Source organism: Melitaea cinxia, chromosome 18 (genome assembly GCF_905220565.1).
Source record: "Melitaea cinxia chromosome 18, ilMelCinx1.1, whole genome shotgun sequence".
NCBI classification, from domain to species: domain Eukaryota; kingdom Metazoa; phylum Arthropoda; class Insecta; order Lepidoptera; family Nymphalidae; genus Melitaea; species Melitaea cinxia.
The window spans coordinates 3,031,022-3,051,700 of record NC_059411.1 but is presented as its reverse complement, the minus strand read 5'-3'; positions in this window follow the sequence as shown (position 1 = coordinate 3,051,700).

Sequence of the window (20,679 nt, the reverse complement as noted above, 5' to 3'; positions counted from 1 at the left end):
GAACAGAACAGAATAGAACGGAAAAGCGTAGTTTTAAAATAAATAAATTTCTATAATAAAAGTAACTTAGGCTTAAATTACTCCATCAAAATCGGTCCAGCCGTTTCAGAGATTAGCCGGAACAAACAGACAGACAGACAAAAAACGTAAAATAAATATTTTGTTAGTAAAAAGCGGGAGTAATCAAGAAAAAAAATAACTTATTGCGTAGTTGTTCAATGACAAAGCTAATAAATTCGCCTTTAGTCATCATCATAATTATATTTTGAATGATAAAATAGAGACCGATAAATAGGCAGATACGATAAACTTTAAACACAAAATAATTCCTGAAGTACCTAAAAATCGACGATAAGATATATTAAATTCTAAAATAAGACAGCGTTACCGTCGTTCTAGCGTTTAAGAGTTCTTGAGCGTTCTCGAAACTTTGCTTGTAACCTTTAATATCGAAATTCTGGTATAACTTAAAACGTAGTAGTTTATAAAACTACATCTAGAAGTAATTATTGAAAATTTTTAAAGTTTTAAACATTTTTGTATGGAGCGAACGGAGTATGGCGGCGTTCTATTTTGACATACTGTTTTAAAACATTGAATGGCTTCGCGACAAAATTATTTAAACAATCACTTCTTGAAAAACTCACAGAAATATCTTGACGCGCCAGTTGTATGGGGTATGTGGGGCGAGGCAAGTGACTTTACTGTAACATCCTAGTATTCAGTAATCAGAGATGACACATTTCAATGAACAAAAAAAATAAAAAATAAATAATTACACGCAACTGCATTTATGTAATTGGTCTTGTAATTTCTAATACACGAGTAAGGACGCGGTTTCTCTCAAAGATAGGATTAGAAATGAGACTATCCGCGAGAGAACGAAAGTAACCGACATAGCCCACAGAATTAGCAAGTTGAAGTGGCAGTGGGCTGGTCATTTGTGTCGTAGGACCGATGGCCGTTGGAGTAGACGGGTCCTGGAGTGGAGACCGCGTCTTGGCAAACGCAGTGTGGGACGTCCTCCGGCCCGTTGGACCGACGATCTACGTAAGATTGCCGGTGTAGGCTGGATGAAGATTGCGGAAAACCGGGATGTCTGGCGCGAACTTGGGGAGGCCAATGTCCAGCAGTGGACTGCCATAGGCTGAAGTGATGAGTAAGGAAGTTGATTTTTTTTTACTTTTTTATTCAATTTTGTCACTGGAATCATGTTAAAGTTTTTCTTTTCAAAACAACATGTAATGAAAATAAAGGATCTTTGTTATTTCCAGAGATTCTCTCAAAATAAACTTTCTATTTAAATCCATTTCGCCGATAATATCGCTGGTATTGTCTGAATATTCTGTTATCTAGTACGAGAAGGAAACGATCGCCTTTTAATTTCTTTAAATTGCCTGTTAAACAGACAAAGTTCGTGATTATTTAAGCAGCTGTCATTTAACAATGGAATGAGATTACGTTGAATAAAAAACTTCACTTCAGCTAATAGGAAAAGTTTTTCTCGTCATCGCGGAGTTCTCAGTCGTTTCAGTTTTAGGGTTCCGTTGTTAATGCAACATAGTTAACTAAATAAATACAATGTTAGTACAAAGAAGTTGTAACATATGAATTAAATTGTTTTTTGATTTAAGTTTCCATTTTGGTGAGTGTGTTGGTCTACATGCGACGTTTGGAACTTTTTTAGGGGTGGTAAGTGGTCACCGTAGCCTATAGACGCCTGCAACACCAGAAGCAACACAAATATGTTCCATCTTACTCACCACAAAAATCCACTTGATATAAGTTTATTTGGTTATCTTCTGTAAGGACTCATCCTTACGTCAGTACTTTCCCAGTCAGGTTGCCCCAAATTTTTAGCAGTATATATCCAAATATATAAATATATATATCAACCCTCTCCCTACCTCAATAAATTACTTACTACCGTAATATTTATTGTTAGTTTTTTTATAGTATTTTTTGTTACATCAAACATACTGAAAATACTACTTAACAGAATTTTTCTATGAACTGCAGAAACAATTTCTTATAACTATATATTCGTGCAATGATTCCTCAGTCGCATTTCGCGCCAAAACTACCACTCGTGCGTACGTGATTCGTTCCTTACCATGCAGAGGTGCTATAGCTCAGTTTGTTTATTGGAATCGATGGTTCCATTTATCATATATATAATATATTAGAAAGTCAAAATGATATTAATAAAAATAATAAAAGTTATAGATTTATATAACAATGATTTAGCAATTATCAATAAATACATTAAAAACATTAAATATAAAAAAATAATCATTTATTTATTTTTGTCAGTAGATAATATAACACATAGTTTTGCATAGTTGCGCTATGTGGCTACGGCACCAAAGAATATAGCCACCCCTTCTCTTCCCGTGGGTGTCGTAAGAGGCGACTAAGGGATAACAAGGTTCCACTACCACCTTGGAACTTAAGAAGCCGGCTTTGAAACACACAAGCCGAAGACGGGCAGCAGCGTCTTAGGTGCGACAAAGCCAGCCCTGCGGTCACCAACCCGCCTGCCCAGCGTGGTGACTATGGGCAACACACATGAGTTCACGCATTTTTGGCGCTAACTTGTGGAGGCCTATGTCCAGCAGTGGATAATATATGGCAATAGGCTGAAATTCTGATGATGATGATGATGATAGTTTTATAAAATTAAATTTTATACTGTCTAAACCAAAAGACTTATTAGAATAAAAAATAAATACTCTAAACAAAATATAAATTAGAAAAATAGCTATCATTAATAATTATCATAAAACCATGATAAAGCACATTAATTGCCTCAAATTATTCAAGACTGGGCGTGTTGTAATCAACTTAAACAAGCCATTCCCTGGCCTATACGAAATGTGACGAATTATACTAATGTGTCATGTCAGCCCTGCCCCTGAAGTATGCGTTCTATTATAACGTCTGTTTAGCGTCAAGGTCCGTTTCCTATTCGTCTTTAACAATCAAAATATTTGTACCTATTATATAATTAATATGTTATAAGTGTAAATGCACAAATTTATAAAATACAAAAATAAGTTAAAGTAGGAATACAGATATTAGAAAACTTATGGTCTAACTGGTTTCAGCAGGAACTTTAAATTGTTACAACAAACAATCAGTTGATGAGTCGTAGCTTGAAATTTTATAGCCTAGCGTTACTCTTATAAAATAGCACGTCCAAACAAGCTTTCAGATTTACTAATTTTATAGAATAGTAAATTAATTGCTGATATGTTACTATATAATTTTAATAATTTACATTTATCTTTAAATTAAACCTTTCAGTTGAAAAGAGTGTAGCCCTTTCAAGAAAATTCGCTAAGTCATTTCAATATAATTTTGGTGAGTTGATAACGCTAACGTGTTTTATGTGACTGTTTCAAATGTTAAATTATAAGAACTATATTTTAATATGTTTAGTTTTCAGGGTTCCGTGCAAAAATAATGCAATTGGAACTTTTTACAAGGCCCATCTAAATTTACGCGAATTTCACTCATTATTACAATGAAACAACTTTTCCGGATGTTTTTAGATGTCCGGCGCTTCTTACTTTACAGTAACTAGATATACAACCAGATTTAACAAAGAAATTATTATCATGGCTGCCTGAATGAAAATCAAGTCAAACAATATAACGGATTCTTTACAAGGGTAAATAGTTTTTTCGGCTTCAAGATAAATTTGGTTTCGAAATAAATTTCGACTTATACATGAGTTAAAACCCTTTTTAATTTCATGTTTTACTTAACTTAATATTTAATAATCTTAACTTAAACTTTAATCCTACAGCTTGATTTTTCTCGTCCTAGTAATTGGTAAATGTTAAATGTATAACTTAATGATAATTGTAGTAAAGCTTGAGAAAATCAATGTTATGTAAAGTTCACGCAAAATAATGAAAAAATATAATTTTGATCCCTTTCCCACAATCTGAATATGTGAAAATTCGACAAAAAGCGATGAGATCAGCGGAAAAAAAATATTTAACAGAAAAATACGGATTGCCAATTAAAAAGTAAACAATTGTGTAATTAAAAAATGTGTTTCATGTTTTCACCATTCATTCATTTGAGTTATTAACCCCGGCGGTATGGAATTTATTTTTCGTATCGGCAAATGGATTTTCACGTCCTACATTATTAGGTAAAACTCGTGTATATTTGTTTATTGAGTGTTTTTTTTTTGTGTTTATAAATATTTTCTATATCGTGTATCTAATTAATTTGTTTTCATTATTTTATGCGTATTTAATTTATTTTTAGTAGAATTTATTTAGTTTTGCTTCAGCAATATTTTAATGAATTCTCGGCTAATTTGGCTTTCAACAGGTAACAGAATTTAAAATATTACCATCGACTGTAACTACAACTCACCGACAATCCAAAACCAGTTTAGTCTATTATTTACTGATCCTTAAATACGATTTAACAACCGCTCTAGTGTAAAGATCGCTCTGGTATTGTGGTACGAGTAGTCGCCTAAAACATCCGCGATTTGCGGGTTCGATTCCCGGTCGGGATGTATGTTTGTATTTGTACTTAATATTTCTTTCTCGTTTAGATGTCTGTCCTTGTGGGTCTCCCAACCGCGCTGAGAGCACGTTAAGGTTGGTCCCGGTTGTTATCATAAATACCTGATAGCGATAGTTACTCATAGTAAGGAACATAATCATCCGCCAAGCCGCAGTGAAGCAAAGGTGGATTAAGCTCCAATTCTTCTCCTACATCGAAAAAGAGGCCTATGCCCAGATGTTACAGGCTGAACCGTACCATAATACCACTTAGCATTCATGTAGCGTGATCCAGATATTTCTGCAGTAAAATTAACACCATGCAATACATCGAAACACGCTAATATGACAGTGAGCTAAGCCCAATCAATTGAAAATAGATATTCTTTTTAAACTGCTTTTGATAGATTTTTTTTTCACTTCACCAGAACCGCCAAGTTTTGTAACATCATAATTGACCATAAAATTACCAAGTCACTAAATTCAAATAATGATAAATTAGTTAATGCAGCCATACTTGTTAAGACCGTCGCAAAGATGTCTGCCAGATAGGAGTGTATAAGAAACTGATTTAAATGCTTCCAAGATTACTTTTATGAATGTATATATAAAAAAATCTAAAATCAAAGTCTTCTCGAGAAATTTCCTGGTAATAATCATTGACATTTTTTTTCTGAACTCTTTATCCGATACATACCACAGACTTCTTTACTACTTTAAATATTGCCTCTTATAATTTGGATACCTTTAAATATGGCAATGTACACTGCTGTCGCACATGAGGCAACAGTAGATAGGGCCAATATCGTATCCAAACAAGATCAAATATCTATGAACCTTATATTAATCACACAAAATGGCATCACAGCTAGACCCATGCTACACATTTTCAAAACAAAATACCATTATTAAGCCACAATTATTATCTTTAGGCAGAATTTCAGTGACCGACTGAAACTGTGATAAAATCTGTGTGCACACTTTATCACTAATACACGTGTAAATAATTAATTTCGAGTATATATTTAATATTGATTTGTATTTGAGAAGTCCTGTTCAGTTATAAACGTTAGAGAATCGAGAGTTGAAACAGCAATATATAAAAAAGCCTACGTGTTCAAATCTCACCACGGGAGGGTATGTTTATTTATCTATTCTATTCTTCTATTAATATTATTTTTGTTTTGGGTGTACGTCCTTACGAGTCTCAACATCGTACCCTGGAAAGATGACATCGATCTGGATTATGATTGTAATATTGATAGCAATAATTACACAAAGTAAGTAAAGAAAGCAATTAACTGGTAATATTCCATCAACTCGCTTTTCGGCAATGTATGGAATACAATCTTTTCTGTGGTACAAGATCTGGTGTCAGATTTCTAATATATTAAATGCTTTGTGCGATCGTAGGTATCGTGAATGGCTTCCTAATTCGGTATAACAAAGTGTAGTAATAATTCGATCTTGTCTTTTCGACTTTGTGTTATTTATGTAACGTCCTGAAACGCAATTAATTGGCACTTTAAAGAAACTTTCGGTACTTTGTCAACAATTTATAAACAGGCATCTGAGATAAAACCCCGAGTATCTTTTTGTTTCGTAATTAATTTTGCTTTTAGATTATTAATATTGTTATTATTTTGTGCAAACTTTGTCGTGTCTCCTTCGTAAGAGCTTTATGTGGTAACGCGTTATGCAAAATAGAGCCAAGTTATTATGAATAATTTTTAAATAATATTTTAAACATGTAATAAATCAGTGTTTTATATTTATTCATATTTTTATGAATAATTAACTCAATACATAAACTACACGTATCTACAATGAATAAAAATGTGCAACAGTGGTTTATGCAAAAAATGTATATTTAAGATTATGCCATAAGTAATATATATAAAAAAATATAACCAACGATCCCAAATAGAATAAGACCCTGTATTAGCAAAAACCAGACTAGACTCCGGTGACCATCTGCATGACTGTATAAATATTTGTAATGTGCTGTAAATTATTACATAGCCTTTAGTAAAGTAGTCGGTCATTATCGACGTATAATATGCTAGCTTATTATAATAATTTAATTAAAATAGATTAATTAAAAGATAAACGAAAAACTGGTTACATATTTGATACCAGGGTTACATATTTGATACCAGGGTATCAAACGTTTTTTTATAAAAAACATAATAATTCTTCTAAAGTCTTAATATATATATATTTGCTTTATAATATCAAACCAGTTTATTTCTTTCTCTACCTCTTCTCATATAAATAATGTATATGTGTGTATTTGTGTAGGTGTATTTGTATGTATATGTATGTATATGTGTATGTATGAATATATATAATATATACTTATGTTTATGACTTATAGCACTTATTTTGCGCCCATATCCCCAATAACAATCAATTCTAGTCCTCTGCCCAAAGGTTGCCTGGAAGAAAACGCTGCTTTAGCGATAAGGCCGCCTGTTGCAACTAATGCAAATTTATTATTATTTTTTACCTCATTAAACTTATTTTACTTTTGTGTTGGTGTGCAAAAGTGTAAATAAATAAATAATATTTTTGCGTCATTCAAATGCTTGAGTACTTATTGCAAACTACCGTCCCTTAAGAAGTTACGCAATATGCGAACCAGCGAAACCAAATTATTAATTCGTAAAATGCACTTTATTACCATAACACAAAGTTGTAAATTTATTTATAAATATTGAAATCAGAAAATTGTTTTTTTTTTTTTTTTTTTTTTTAATTACGACAGAATAAAATAAATTTAAGTGAAGCAAATATTACTTCATTGCTACAAGTGTATCTACGTGTGTGTTTAAAGAACCTTATTTAGAAATAATATATTGTTTACTAATGTTTACACAAATTTTCATTCTCATTATAATGCAAAAACCTTTTTTGGATTTTATCGCAATTTATTAGGTTATTTACATGCCCGACGTTTCGTGTACTTTACAGCAACCATGGTCACGAGAGGACTCCTCAGTTCTCCCATGACCACGGTCCGAAAAAAATTGTTTCATTAAATCAGAAATAGCATGTTTACAGAAAGGTATATTAAAATAAGCTATAACTCAATTGAAAGTCATAAAGTCACTTCAGAAATAGAAAGGAAAAAAATTAAATGTACGAATATTTCTGGCAGCGTTAGTCCACCGGATTCCAACATAGGTTGAGTGACTTACCTTTTTGTTAGCGGTACACTACTGAGTACGCAATTGAATAATTAATAAAAAAAAAATCAATTTTAATATTACAAAGATCTTTTAATACTTGTCGGTTGCTTTATATTATAATCATTACCATAGGCACGGTAAGTTGTGACTCACGCGTAAGTTGCTAAACTTATGCAACAAAACTTCTTATGTATGGAAAAGTGCTTCCAAGCTCGGCGCTAGTCCTTTTGTAAAAGTTCTGACTGTTTCGTCTTCTCTTTGTGACTGAAGTTCATTATTTTGTAATAACGCTATCTGTGTTAAGATTGCTCAGAATACGAAACTAGGTTTTATGGGAGCTTTTTGTATTATAATTAAATTAATATAAGTTATATATTGTTTTAAATTTCCATGATTGTTAACATTATTTGAATTCGTTTCTTCGGGATTTACTTCGGGAAGAACTTGATTGAACTTGGAAGAAGATGAGTTCTTCCGACTATGGCGCATGCAACTGCGCCGAAATATCGGAGCCTCAAATATAAAAAGGTACATGGGGTAAATCCCGAAGAAACGAATTCAAATAATATAAGTTATACTTAAGTGTGTTTGAATTAGCTGGAAATATTGATTTATTTTTATGTAAAAAATTATATTTTTAGTCAATTAGCTACTACGAATAGCCTTACATGAGGTGAAAATCAAATTTAAATGATATAAAAATCCAATAATAGATTTATTCATAAAGCTTATCCATCCTATTTCATCCCTTTCATTAGACCTGAATCATAAACTCTCATTATAATTACCACACAGAAACAATCCGCGAAGAAAAGTTTATTGGCAAGGGGAAATTATCCAAAAACGCAATTATGGGCAACGTATAATGTCCTTTCTTTTCGCACACCAGAACCAAAACATCTTGTATTTACTTATCATTAATTACGATTTTCAACTTTAGGTCAATACACATAAGGTTGGTTTTCCGATTACAACAATCGGCATATTTCCCCTTTTGTTGCTGTAGTGATGTAATGACAGTAATAAATCATACGGATCGTTAAGCACGTTCCCCCATCGGTGTTTGGTTCGATTCCCGGTAGAAATGGCATCATCTGTCAATAGCCGAGTGACTTGACATGACTCGCTAATGGAGTCGCCCTACGATTGTTGTGGAACAATCACTGACTACAGAAATATGACTGAATGTTTGGACAATGCGTTTCCGTAAGATAATACGAATTTCGTCACTTCGTTTTCATTTCTATACTTTCGTTTCTCCAACTGAAACCAAATAGTGTAATAAAGTATTTTGCACCACACTAATGGCGACCACGGATTTTATTATCAATGTTACTCTCGCGGTCCCTCTTTCACTACCTATATCATGAAAATCATATTAGATTAATATTAAAATTTGTTATAAAATATGTTCACACCTAAATAATACTGCTTTCAAGCAGTGTTGTGTTCCTGTTAGTGAGTAAGGTGACCAGAGCTCCTGGATGAATCAGATATAGTGTCGGCAACGCGCTTGCAATGCCCTGTTCTGGTGTTGCAGACGTCTATAAGCTACGGTAATCGCTTATCATCAGGTGTGCCGTACGCTTATTTGCCAACGTAAAATAAATGTAAATGTGTGTGTCTTGTAATGTAAAACTCAATATTAATAGCATTAAATTAACTAGCAAGTTCAAAATGGAAAGTTCAAAGATACAAGAAACATTAAATCCCGATACAGAAAGATTGTTGTTAAATCTCGTTACCAGTATATTGACTTCGTACTTCCTACACTTCTACATAGTCCGGTCTAAATCGGCTTCATTTAAATTAAAAAAAAAAAAAAATTTTAGGTACGTTTTAGGGCAACGCATTAACCGATTTTGCCATGCGTGACATCTTACTTAAACTCTTCTAAATTTCATTTAGACCTTCCTTAAAGTCTTTTCCTAGTTGTACCTATATCACAATTATCTAAAATATATGGAACGCTTACTTAAAAATATTGACATACATCACATCAGCCTTTCGCAGTCAACTACTGGACATAGACCTCCACAAGTTCACGCTAAAGATGGCGTGAACTCATGTGTTTTACCCATAGTCACCACGCTGGGCAGGCGGGTTGGTGACCGCAGTGCTGGCTTTGTCGCACCGAAGATGCTGCTGCCCGTCTTCGGCCTGTGTCTTTAAAAGCAGTTGGATAGTTATCCGCCATCGGTCGGGTTTTTAAGTTCCAAGGTAGTAGTGGAACTGTGTTATCCCTTAGTCGCCTCTTACGACACCTACGGGAAAAGAGGGGGTGGCTATATTCTTTGATGCCGTAACCACACAGCATATTATTGACATACATAATAATTTATTTATTCATTTTTAACACCAACAAGATGGACACTGACAATATACAGTTGCGAGAGCAAATAAAAACAAATTAAAAAAATTATGTGTGTGAAATTCACTCGGCAGAAATGAAACTTCTGAAAAGTCGTACGAAGACGGGTCGTTGCGATTTTTCCTATCAACTATGATCACGGTCTCTTGAAAAAGGTCTTAAGCGCCATGCAAAACGCGTCACTTACACGTTTTGTTATCGTCGTCGTTTTTTTATCACATTCTCTCCAATACATTTATGTATTTTATCGTGACGTATTTAAGTCATCATCATCATTCATCATCATCGTTCATCGAGTTTCAAAGTGACTTCAATAATTTCACAATAAATAAATTTTTAGTACAAAATACATATTACTCAATCTTACTGAATCTAGCCAACCATTGAATAATCATTAAATAGTATAAAAAAATCGCTTCCCGCTGTCTGAATGCTTGATCTTATGATCTTGTCTGTATGATCTTCAACTTAACTCTTTAGTAAATAGAATGATTCCAGAGCAAGGTTCATATATAATACATGCACAATATAGTGGAGAAACACTGGTGGTTTTTGCAACCGTGCGAAGCCGGGGCGGGTCGCTAGTAGAAATATACAATATAACACTCATTTCTGATCAGTCGTGCTATAATAACATTTTAACAGTTCAGTAAGTTAGTTATGTTCATATAAACGTCACTGCTGTTGGTATAATAGTCGATACTAAAACTATAATCGACTATGAATTCGTTTCCGTTTCAAATTTAAAAAGCGATTAAAATGTACGAGCTATTTGTGGTTTGTTTATATAATATTAATATAGATTTAAAAGCTTTTCAAACAGTGATGAACAAGACATACCGAATGTCATATTTTATCGTTATTCCTTTACACTGTACGATATTTAGCAGATTGAATATGTACAAATATTTTTTTCCTGGATTGGAGATCGCTCCTTGTGAAACCCAGTGAACGTTTTTCTGTCCGGTGTACCCAAGATCTGTGTAAGATTTTCGATGGAGAATAAATTGAAGATTGCCGCTGGGAGTTAAATTGGAGCATGGTTGCGGATAGAACAAACAAATAAAACAGTCGAATAATTTGAAAATATTTTTTATAATGCTTGCATAGTTTTTTAAAACAATTTTTTTTTAAATATAGCAGCTGAAGAAGTTAAAAAAAAAACAAATCAGCGTGATAGAGTACTTTCATAACTAAACAGTTAAACAATCGTGTCAATTGCATATACGATATCGTATCGTATTGTCTAACTTTCTTTCAAACTTCATCTCAAATGTCATCATCGCGCGACAGCTGATGAAACGGGACGTCGCTTCCCCATCAATTATCCGTATGTTTGTTGGTTATGTTTCTTTAGCGGCTTGTGTTACTGGTCTTCCGGTTGCTGAGGTGAGGACTGCAGGCGATAATATCTCACAGCTGTTTATGAGCTTCGAATTTGTTATATTTTACGACTATTCTTTGGTTCACATGGAAAGAGTCCTAGACAGTTGCATGAAATGTAACATATCAAAAATATGTTAAAACTTACAAAAAGCCAGGACTTTTAATAGTTGATTTAAATATGTCGAAAATAAATGTGTAGCAATGACACTATTGCAGTAATTAAATAAAAAATAATAATTAGATGAGCAAAATAAAGGATTAGATGAATGAAAAAAGATGTTACATTTAAAATTAAACAAACTAAATTATATTGCCTCCTAAACTAATTATCATTACAAAATAAAGTGAGAGAACTATATTCAAATTTAATAATGAGCAAACGCGATGTGAATGTAATCAATTTAATACCAAACAAGTACTGCAGTAGGGCACAGTAGGAAATTTCCTACTCAAAATCTGGAGAAGTCTGACTGGAGTAGTACCTCGATCTTACAGAAGATCACCGCTAAATACTGCTTTCATCATCATCATCATCATCATCATCATCATTCCAGCCTATTGCAGTCCACTGCTGGACATAGGCCTACACAAGTTCGCGCCAAAAATGCATGAACTCATGTGTGTTGCCCATAGTCACCACGCTGGGCAGGCGGGTTGGTGACCGCAGGGCTGGCTTTGTCGCACCGAAGACGCTATGCTTTCAAGCAGTGTTGTATTCTTACTGTTGGGTGAGGTGACCAGAGTTTTGCAGGCGTCTATAAGCCGCAGTAATCATTTACCATCAGGTGCCGTACGCTTGTTTGCCGACCTAGTTTTATAAATAAAAAAAACAGTAGAGGTAGGCGCGAACTTGTGGAGGCCTATGTCCAGCAGTGGACTGCGATAGGCTGAAGAAATAGTTTATAAGAAAATGATTTTCCAATTATCGATTAAATCAATTCTTTGACTTACCAAAAATGCAAAAAAAATATTTTATTTTACAGAACTAACATGCTGCAAATTACACATTACAACCGAACTAACTATATAGCAATTGAGCAAATTGGTTCAGTTCTTAAAAAAGCTGCTGTAGCAAAACTTTGTAGATTTCAAATAACACAAAATAATACGAGTAAATAAAAATGTGCTCATGCAAGCGTTCGAGCGAACAATGTCATTCTATTCCATTTCTAGGGCAGGGTTTACGTCTATAATAATATTCTACAGCATACTACACAATTGCTGCCTATTACACATATAAATATAATTATTTTTGCGTATAAAATACATAATTATGTGTATATGATATTTTTTAATAATAATAATATAATAATAATATCTTTATTTCACAAACTTAGCACTATATTACAATGATAATGTGGCAACAATATCAGAAGTAATGAGATTAGCATCTGTAACCGAACTAGGCATAGCCTGTATCTCGGCTATCATATTATTACTGATTGGCAGGAATGGTGAGACTACGTTAGTGGTAATATTTTACTGTGATGACTCATTAATTTTACCCACTTTGATGGTAATCATCACAGCAGCCTTTCGCAATCCACTACTGGACATAGGCCTCCACAAGTAAGTGAACTCATGTGTTTTACCAATAGTCACCACGCTGGGCAGGCGGGTTGGTGATCGCAGGGCTGGCTTTGTCGCACTGAAGGCGCTGCTGCCCGTCTTCGGCCTGTGTATTTCAAAGCCAGCAGTTGGATGGTTATCCCGCCACCGGTCGGCTTTTTAAGTTCCAATGTGGTCGTAGAACTGTGTTATCCCTTAGGCTATATTCTTTGATGCCGTAACCACACAGCATATAGAGATACTATGGTATCTCTATAGTATTATGATACTAAAATGATAATAGTAATTTGTTGCCTTTTCATACATAATTATATTTAAAAAAAAATCGAGTGTGGTCGAGAACGTCTTTCGGATAGTCGAAACCATTTGATACCCGAGATAGTTCGAAATTAATAGAGTAAGCGGTTTTGCGAACTATTCGTAAACCTAGCAAAGATACTCCAAGTTTCCAATTTAATTGTCACCGCAGTGGAAGTTTTGAATAGTTGCCGATTAGTTATTTGTTCCCAAACTGTCCGAATGAGACGAAATCGGAGCGCGGTTTTGTGTGTGACCATGGATTATATAATAATTAATTCGAACACTTTTCGCTAATTTCATAATAATTATGTTTATGATGTAAAATAGTTAAACAATAACTACTAATTAAATATTTAAGAAAAAAACCTGCACACTAATTTTGTACGCAAATGAATACGGTTCGCTTAAATGATGATGAAATATCTATGCGTACAATCTGGATCAAGTATGAATATATACTCGCCGGTAATTAACGGTACACGCTTAGAATATAGACCAAGAGATATGCACAAGCACAACTCACCTTGCGCAGCAGGAACGGAAGACGGAGTGGTTCTCGTTGGCTTTGTTGCGACTAAAAGGATCTATGCTGGCCAGCCACGGTTTTCTGCATTAATCGTCCACAAATCATGCCACACACAAACTTTCGCAAGATGCAGTATTCGGAACAGTGAAGCTTTTTTGATTTCAACGGAAGCAATGGCGACGCGTACGGTTAGACGACAGCTGTTCTTGTTCTTGGCCGCCACGGGCGCTGCTTTCTTTGGGAGGTTGGCTTGCGCATGCGCGCCGGTGATCCGGGCGCTCTCATTGGTCAAATAACAAGCGTGTACCGTTTAAAATGAAATTACGACATTTCATTGGTTAAGTAAACGAGCGCGCGGAAATTTAAAAATTATAAACATTTGAACGTTAAAAACGGAACATTCCGCCCACCAAAATACCAATGGGATTTTCCCGAAATTTGATTGAAAAAAAGTAATAAATTAAACTACATTTGACTTACGATACTAATCTTAAAATTAAGAAACTAAACTACGTTTGTTAAGAAATATTGTTATTCGGTTGGCAGAGGGCACAATTTAACTAAAGGTCTCTTAATTACGTGATCTCTAGTTTTTAAAGTAGCTACTCGAATCACTCCATCAGGCCCAGGGTGTAAGGAGACTACTCGTCCTAATGCCCATTGGAGTGGAGGTCGATTATCATCCTTAATAAGCACGATCGAATTTACGGTTAATTGTTTTGAGTCTTTAGTCCATTTTGCCCGCTGAGTTAACGCGTGTAGATATTCTTGTTTCCAACGTCTCCAAAATTGCTGTTGGAACGATTGAATCAGTTGCCATCGGCTTAGACGATTAAGATTAACATTAGAGTAATCTGGATCGGGAACCGCTGTAAGAGGTTCCAGCGTCAAGAAATGACCAGGTGTAAGAACGTTCAAGTCGTTAGGGTCAGAGCTTAAGGGGCACAGGGGTCTAGAGTTTAAAATTGATTCGATTTGAGTGAAGAGCGTGGTAAGCTCTTCAAAGGTTAGAGTTTGATCACCAACAATCCGATATAAATGACTTTTCGCGGCTTTTACTTGAATTTCCCATACTCCACCGAAGTGTGGAGAAGATGGGGGGTTACGCTTAAATGCAATCCGTTCTGAGCTCGTTGCTTGCTCCATGCATGATGCGAGTTGCGAGGCTGCACCGACGAAGTTTGTGCCGCAATCTGAATGTATGACGTTACAACGGCCCCGACGGGAGACAAAACGACGCAACGCAGCGATGAAACCGTCAGTCGATAAAGTGGACACTACTTCAAGGTGAACAGCTTTGGTGCTCAGACAGACGAATAAACATAAGTAAGCCTTATCGATTTTAGCACCGCGATGGTAACCCAGTTTGATCCGGAAGGGACCCGCAAAATCCACCCCAACTTGAGAGAAAGCTTTTGCCTGGTTGACGCGGAAGGCGGGAAGGTCGCTCATAAACGGTTGCAATGGTTGAGGACGGAGACGATAGCATCGTATACACTTCGAGAGGTGTTGACGCACGGCACGCTTAGCCGCCAGAATCCAGAACTGCTGTAAGATCAGGTAGTGCGTGGTGTTCAGACCGGGATGAAGATTCTTCCGATGAATGGATTCGATTACTGCTGTGGTGAGCACACATTTCCTGGGCAGCAATGCCGGGTGCTTGTGTTCGAATTCAAGACCAGAGCGAGCCAGCCGTCCGCCCACCCTGAGAATACCTTGATCATCCAGGAAAGGATTTAGCTTACGGAAGTTGCGAGGCAATTGTTTTCGCAACCTCAGATTTGATATAATGTCAAAGAAAAAACGGTTCTGGAAATGTTTGACGATCATCAGGAGAGCACGATGATATTCAACGTCTGTCACGACAAGACTCTCAGGTCGTGTACCTTCAACGCAAGAGTTAACGCGAAATCTACGGATATACGCTACGATCCGACAAATTTTATCCAGGGATGAATACTTCTCGAACAGGTGATCAAATATGGACGTTTTCGAAGTGGTCTCGGTTTGATTAGCGATGAGAACGGTACTACGTTGTTCGGGAATTACAACGTCCTCCTGCGTCTGACATTTAGATATGTCTGTTGGCCATTCAGACGGCGGTTGAGAGAGCCACTCGGGGCCCGCCCACCATAGCGTGTTGGTTAATAGTTCCGTTGGCAGCTGTCCTCGAGAGCAAATGTCAGCTGGATTGGTCGCAGAGGGCACATGCCTCCAACATTCGGTAGGAACTGTGTCCTGAATATGACTGACACGATTTGCGACAAAAGTTACCCATCGTGAAGAAGGAGACCGCAGCCAGGCTAAAGTTACGGTGGAATCGCTCCACAGATAGATGTTGTGGATAGAAATCCGCAATGTCTCCTTGACGAATTTCATGAGGTCGGTTAGTAGAACCGCAGCACACAGCTCCAGCCGTGGCAACGACTGCCTCTTCAAAGGCGCGACGCGAGCTCGTGCACAAACAAGGAAGAGGCGAATGGAACCGTCAGATTCGGTGACACGTAGATAAATGACGGCGCCGTACGCAAGTTCAGAGCTGTCACAGAACCCATGCAGCTGATACGATCGAGCGCCTTCGATAACGAACCCGCGAGGAACCTTAAGTTCTCTGATTTGTGGAAGTTGTTGGGAAAAGTTGTTCCATTGTGCAACAATTTCCGGTGGGGGAGTATCATCCCACGAAACGCCGAGGATCCAAAGGTTTTGGATTAAGCACTTGGCTTGAATTATTAGAGGCGACAGAAATCCCAAAGGATCGAAGACCCTGGCTACCTCACTCAGAATCGTTCGCTTGGTACAAGGTTGATTTGACGGTTGGACGTTAAAAACAAATGAATCTGAGCCAGGCTCCCATTTCAGCCCAAGAACTTTCACGGTTGTGTCTTCGGCTTGGTTAAAAGTAATAGCTTCCGAAAGACACGCTTCTGAGGGAAGGTCACTTAGAAGCTCAGGTCGATTGCTCACCCATTTACGTAGCTCAAAGCACCCGCGAGTGAGAAGAGCGATGACTTGCGATTTGATATCGCAGGCCTCCTCCAGCGTAGAACTTCCGGTTACGATGTCATCGATATAAATATCGGAAGTTAAAACGGCCTTGGCCTTAGGGTAATGATGACCCTCGTCATTGGCCAGCTGCTGGATGGTGCGACATGCCAGAAACGGGGAAGAAGATACTCCGTAGGTGACGGTATTTAAAACGTATTCTTGGAGAGGCTCATCTGGGTGAGCCCGCCAGAAAATGCGCTGGTACTCACGGTGATGAGGAGCTACGTTAATTTGGCGGTACATTTGGCGCACATCCGCCATAAAGACGACTTTGTGTTCCCGGTAATGGAGAAGAATCTCCACGATGTTGGATTGCAACTTTGGACCTACAAGTTGCGAATCGTTAAGCGATTTTGAATTCGCGTCCTTAGCCGAGGCATCGAACACCACGCGAAGTTTCGTCGTGGAGCTGTCGGGACGCAAGACGCAGTGGTGCGGTATGTAGTACTTGCCTAAGCCCATGTGCTTAGCAGGTACCAGAGTCATGTGACCACTTTCGATGTAGTCAGTCATGAAATCGGTGTACTGTTGTTTTAAAGATTGATCACGAGACAACCGCTTCTCAATGGCATAGAAGCGCCGTAAGGCTATCGCTCGAGAGCCTTCAAAAAGAGGCTCCGAGTTGTTCTTGAAAGGAAGAACGACATGATACCTTCCGGTCTCGTCACGGTAGTGGTCATGAGTGAAAATATTTTCACAAACTTGCTCATCTGGGGTTAATCGAGAAGATTGTGGAACGTTATCGATTTCCCAGAAACGTTGAACTATTTTATTTAAGCTCTCGTCCATGCTAGGAGGTGCTAATCCCATCAAACATGAAGGAGAGGATGCGAGTCGCGACTTCCCTAGGAGAAGCCATCCGAAAACTGAATTCAGTGCTTGCGGTCGAGACCCATTACCCTTCAAACGCTGCTCGAGCAACGATTCAGCGAAAACGTCGGCATTTAACAAGACGTCGATCGGACCAGGGATGTCAAAACCAGGATCTGCTAACGGTAATGTCTTGACATCATTCCATCCATCCGTATTGAGCCTGGCGATGGGTTGATCTCCGCAGATGTTCGGTATGACGAGCATCTCGAGATGAAATCTAACGTTGTCATTAGTGCCGAGGTCGCATGTCACGACGCCATTGACCGAGGCAGGAGCACCCCCCAAGCCGTGTACCTCGGCGCAGACGGCTCTAGGCTTGAGCCCAAGTCGCTTAGCGGCGTGTGCTGTCAGAAAATTATTTTGACTACCCGTGTCAAACAACGCTCGGAACGTATGAAATTCACCACATGTGTCACGAAGTTGAACCATGGCAGTGGCCAGTAACACAGTCGTGTTCGCGGACGGGTTAGATGAGGTAAAAGATTTCTTAGCAACTAGGGCTACCGATTGTGAATGATCGCGCGCGGTGTTAGGGTCGTTCCCCACTTGGTCTCGATGTAGTAGAGTGTGATGTTTACGCTGACATTTTCGACACGAAAATATCGATGTGCACTCTCGCACCGAGTGAGACGAGTTGAGACAATTGTAGCACCATTTCCGTTCGCCAGCTACAGCCACGCGCTCGTCCCCGGATTTAGACAAGAAGTCTTTACAAGCCGTTATGTGGTGTTCTGCACTGCAGTATGAACACTTACGAATAAGTTTGGAGGTTGTCGCAACACGAGTTGGTTTGCCCTCTTGTTTGTCACCAACCTTCTTCTTAGACATGACGACGGTGGGGGCGACAAGCGAATGCTCGACGGTGGGGGCGACAAGCGAATGCGTGACGGTAGGTCGCTTCGATTTTTGAAAGGCACCTGATGCTTCCTTGCTAACTTGTGAAGTTTTAGTAGTAACGGCGGAGAAGTGCGTGTCGCGTATCAGCGCTTCACTCTTAGAGTGTAAAAACGCCCTTATATGTTGATATTGTGGCAGCTCGATGTCGATGTGCCTTTCCTCAAACTCGCGTCTCAGTTTAGTATCTAGTTTTGACAAAATATTGTAACAAAGCACGAAGTCCCAGTGCTCGGTAGGTAACTTCAACTTTTTCAAAATAGTCAAGTTTTCATCTATTGTATTTAACGCATGTCGGAAATCTTGAGCGTGTGAAGTTTTGAAATTTACTTCCAAAATATCGCGCCAGCACGCAAATGCCAATTCACGTTTATCCTCATAGCGGGACTTGAGAGCACGTTCACCAGCGACCGGAAACGTTCTAATTAACGATAACGCATCACCCCGCAACACCGACACTAAATAATGAAATTTCTCGATATCACTTAGAATTGTTGATTGATGAATCAACGCATCATAAGTCGCGATAAATTCAGGCCATTCCTTGATAGCACCAGAAAATACCGGAAGTGAAATTTTAGGTAAACGCATATTGCTCTGCGCACCCATGAACGAATCACGCCTCGCATTATTTAATTCTTGCGACGAACCCTGTTGATATTTGCGTTGAATTGCAACGACCCGAAAGTACATTTCATCGAAATTCTCCTGGATCTCGGTATCTACATCATCGGCTTCCTCGTTTAAAAGGTCCAAAATGATGAAGTGTGCCTCTTGAAAACTATCCGCGATGTTTTTTATTTCCTGACAATATGAAAGAAATAACTCGGTCTGTGATGCATCGGTTTCAATTAACTTCCCCACCTCGAGAGCCTTCGTAATACGATTATACGCGATAGTTCGTTTACGTCGCAAACTAGGCAAATTACTAACAGTATAATTCGTCTCCGTACACCGTTTGAATCCAGGTTTAGATTTACGTCGTGCTAGGTAAGACATCGTTAACGATTAAACAATAAACAATTTTCACTGAATTCAAAACGCCTTTTATTAAAACTAAACGGTTATTGATAATATTATACTATATTAGCTGAGCCTGCAACTTCGTTAAGGTGGAGAAAAATAATAATAATAATATTTTAGTTTGCAAAATTACCAAATAAATAAATAAATTTCTAAAGTAAAAATAGCCTAAGTTATTCCTTATTACATTAGTTATATACCAGTGAAAATCCCATTAAAATCGGTCCAGCCGTTTAAGAGATTTCCAATTTTATTTATTTATATAGATTATTTAAATAACAATCACGCTATCCGTGGTCGTAGGTAAGCAACAATCATCGATGGTCGTAGTTAAAGCGACTAAATTAACTATAATATTGAACACCTTACACAAGGTTATTAACTAAAATGAACCTTATTACAACTCAGAACGGTTTGCTATATATATTAGAAATAAAATTAATTTTAATTTTTATAAACTGATCATAAGTATAAGTTTCAATTTTACTTTATATATGTAGTTAACGTTAATATCAATACAATGCAACAAGATATTTTACTTATAATGTTAAAGTTAAAATGAAGTTATTTATAAAATTTATTTATTACGGTATGTTGGGCGATCGACGTAACTAGTCGTGTAGTATTCAACTTAACACAGAAATTAAGGTACGATATAATTTGCAATATTGTTATTGCAAATGGTAAAAACGGTAAATAATTTTGTGTCAATTGATAATAAACGACTCGATGTTCTAGGTAGGTATATTTTAACAGAGATCGCGATCGGTTAGAACGGTAAGTAAGCGGTAAGAAAAAATTAAATTTTTGGCGGTAGATATATGTGGGCGTTAGCGGACAGAATGGAACAAAGAATTGTTTCGTAATTGTTAAATATTTTTACGTTATGGTATGTTTATGATTTATGTAAGTACAGTAAACGATAGAAAATTGTTATTTTCGTTACAATCGCGAACTTAAAATGGT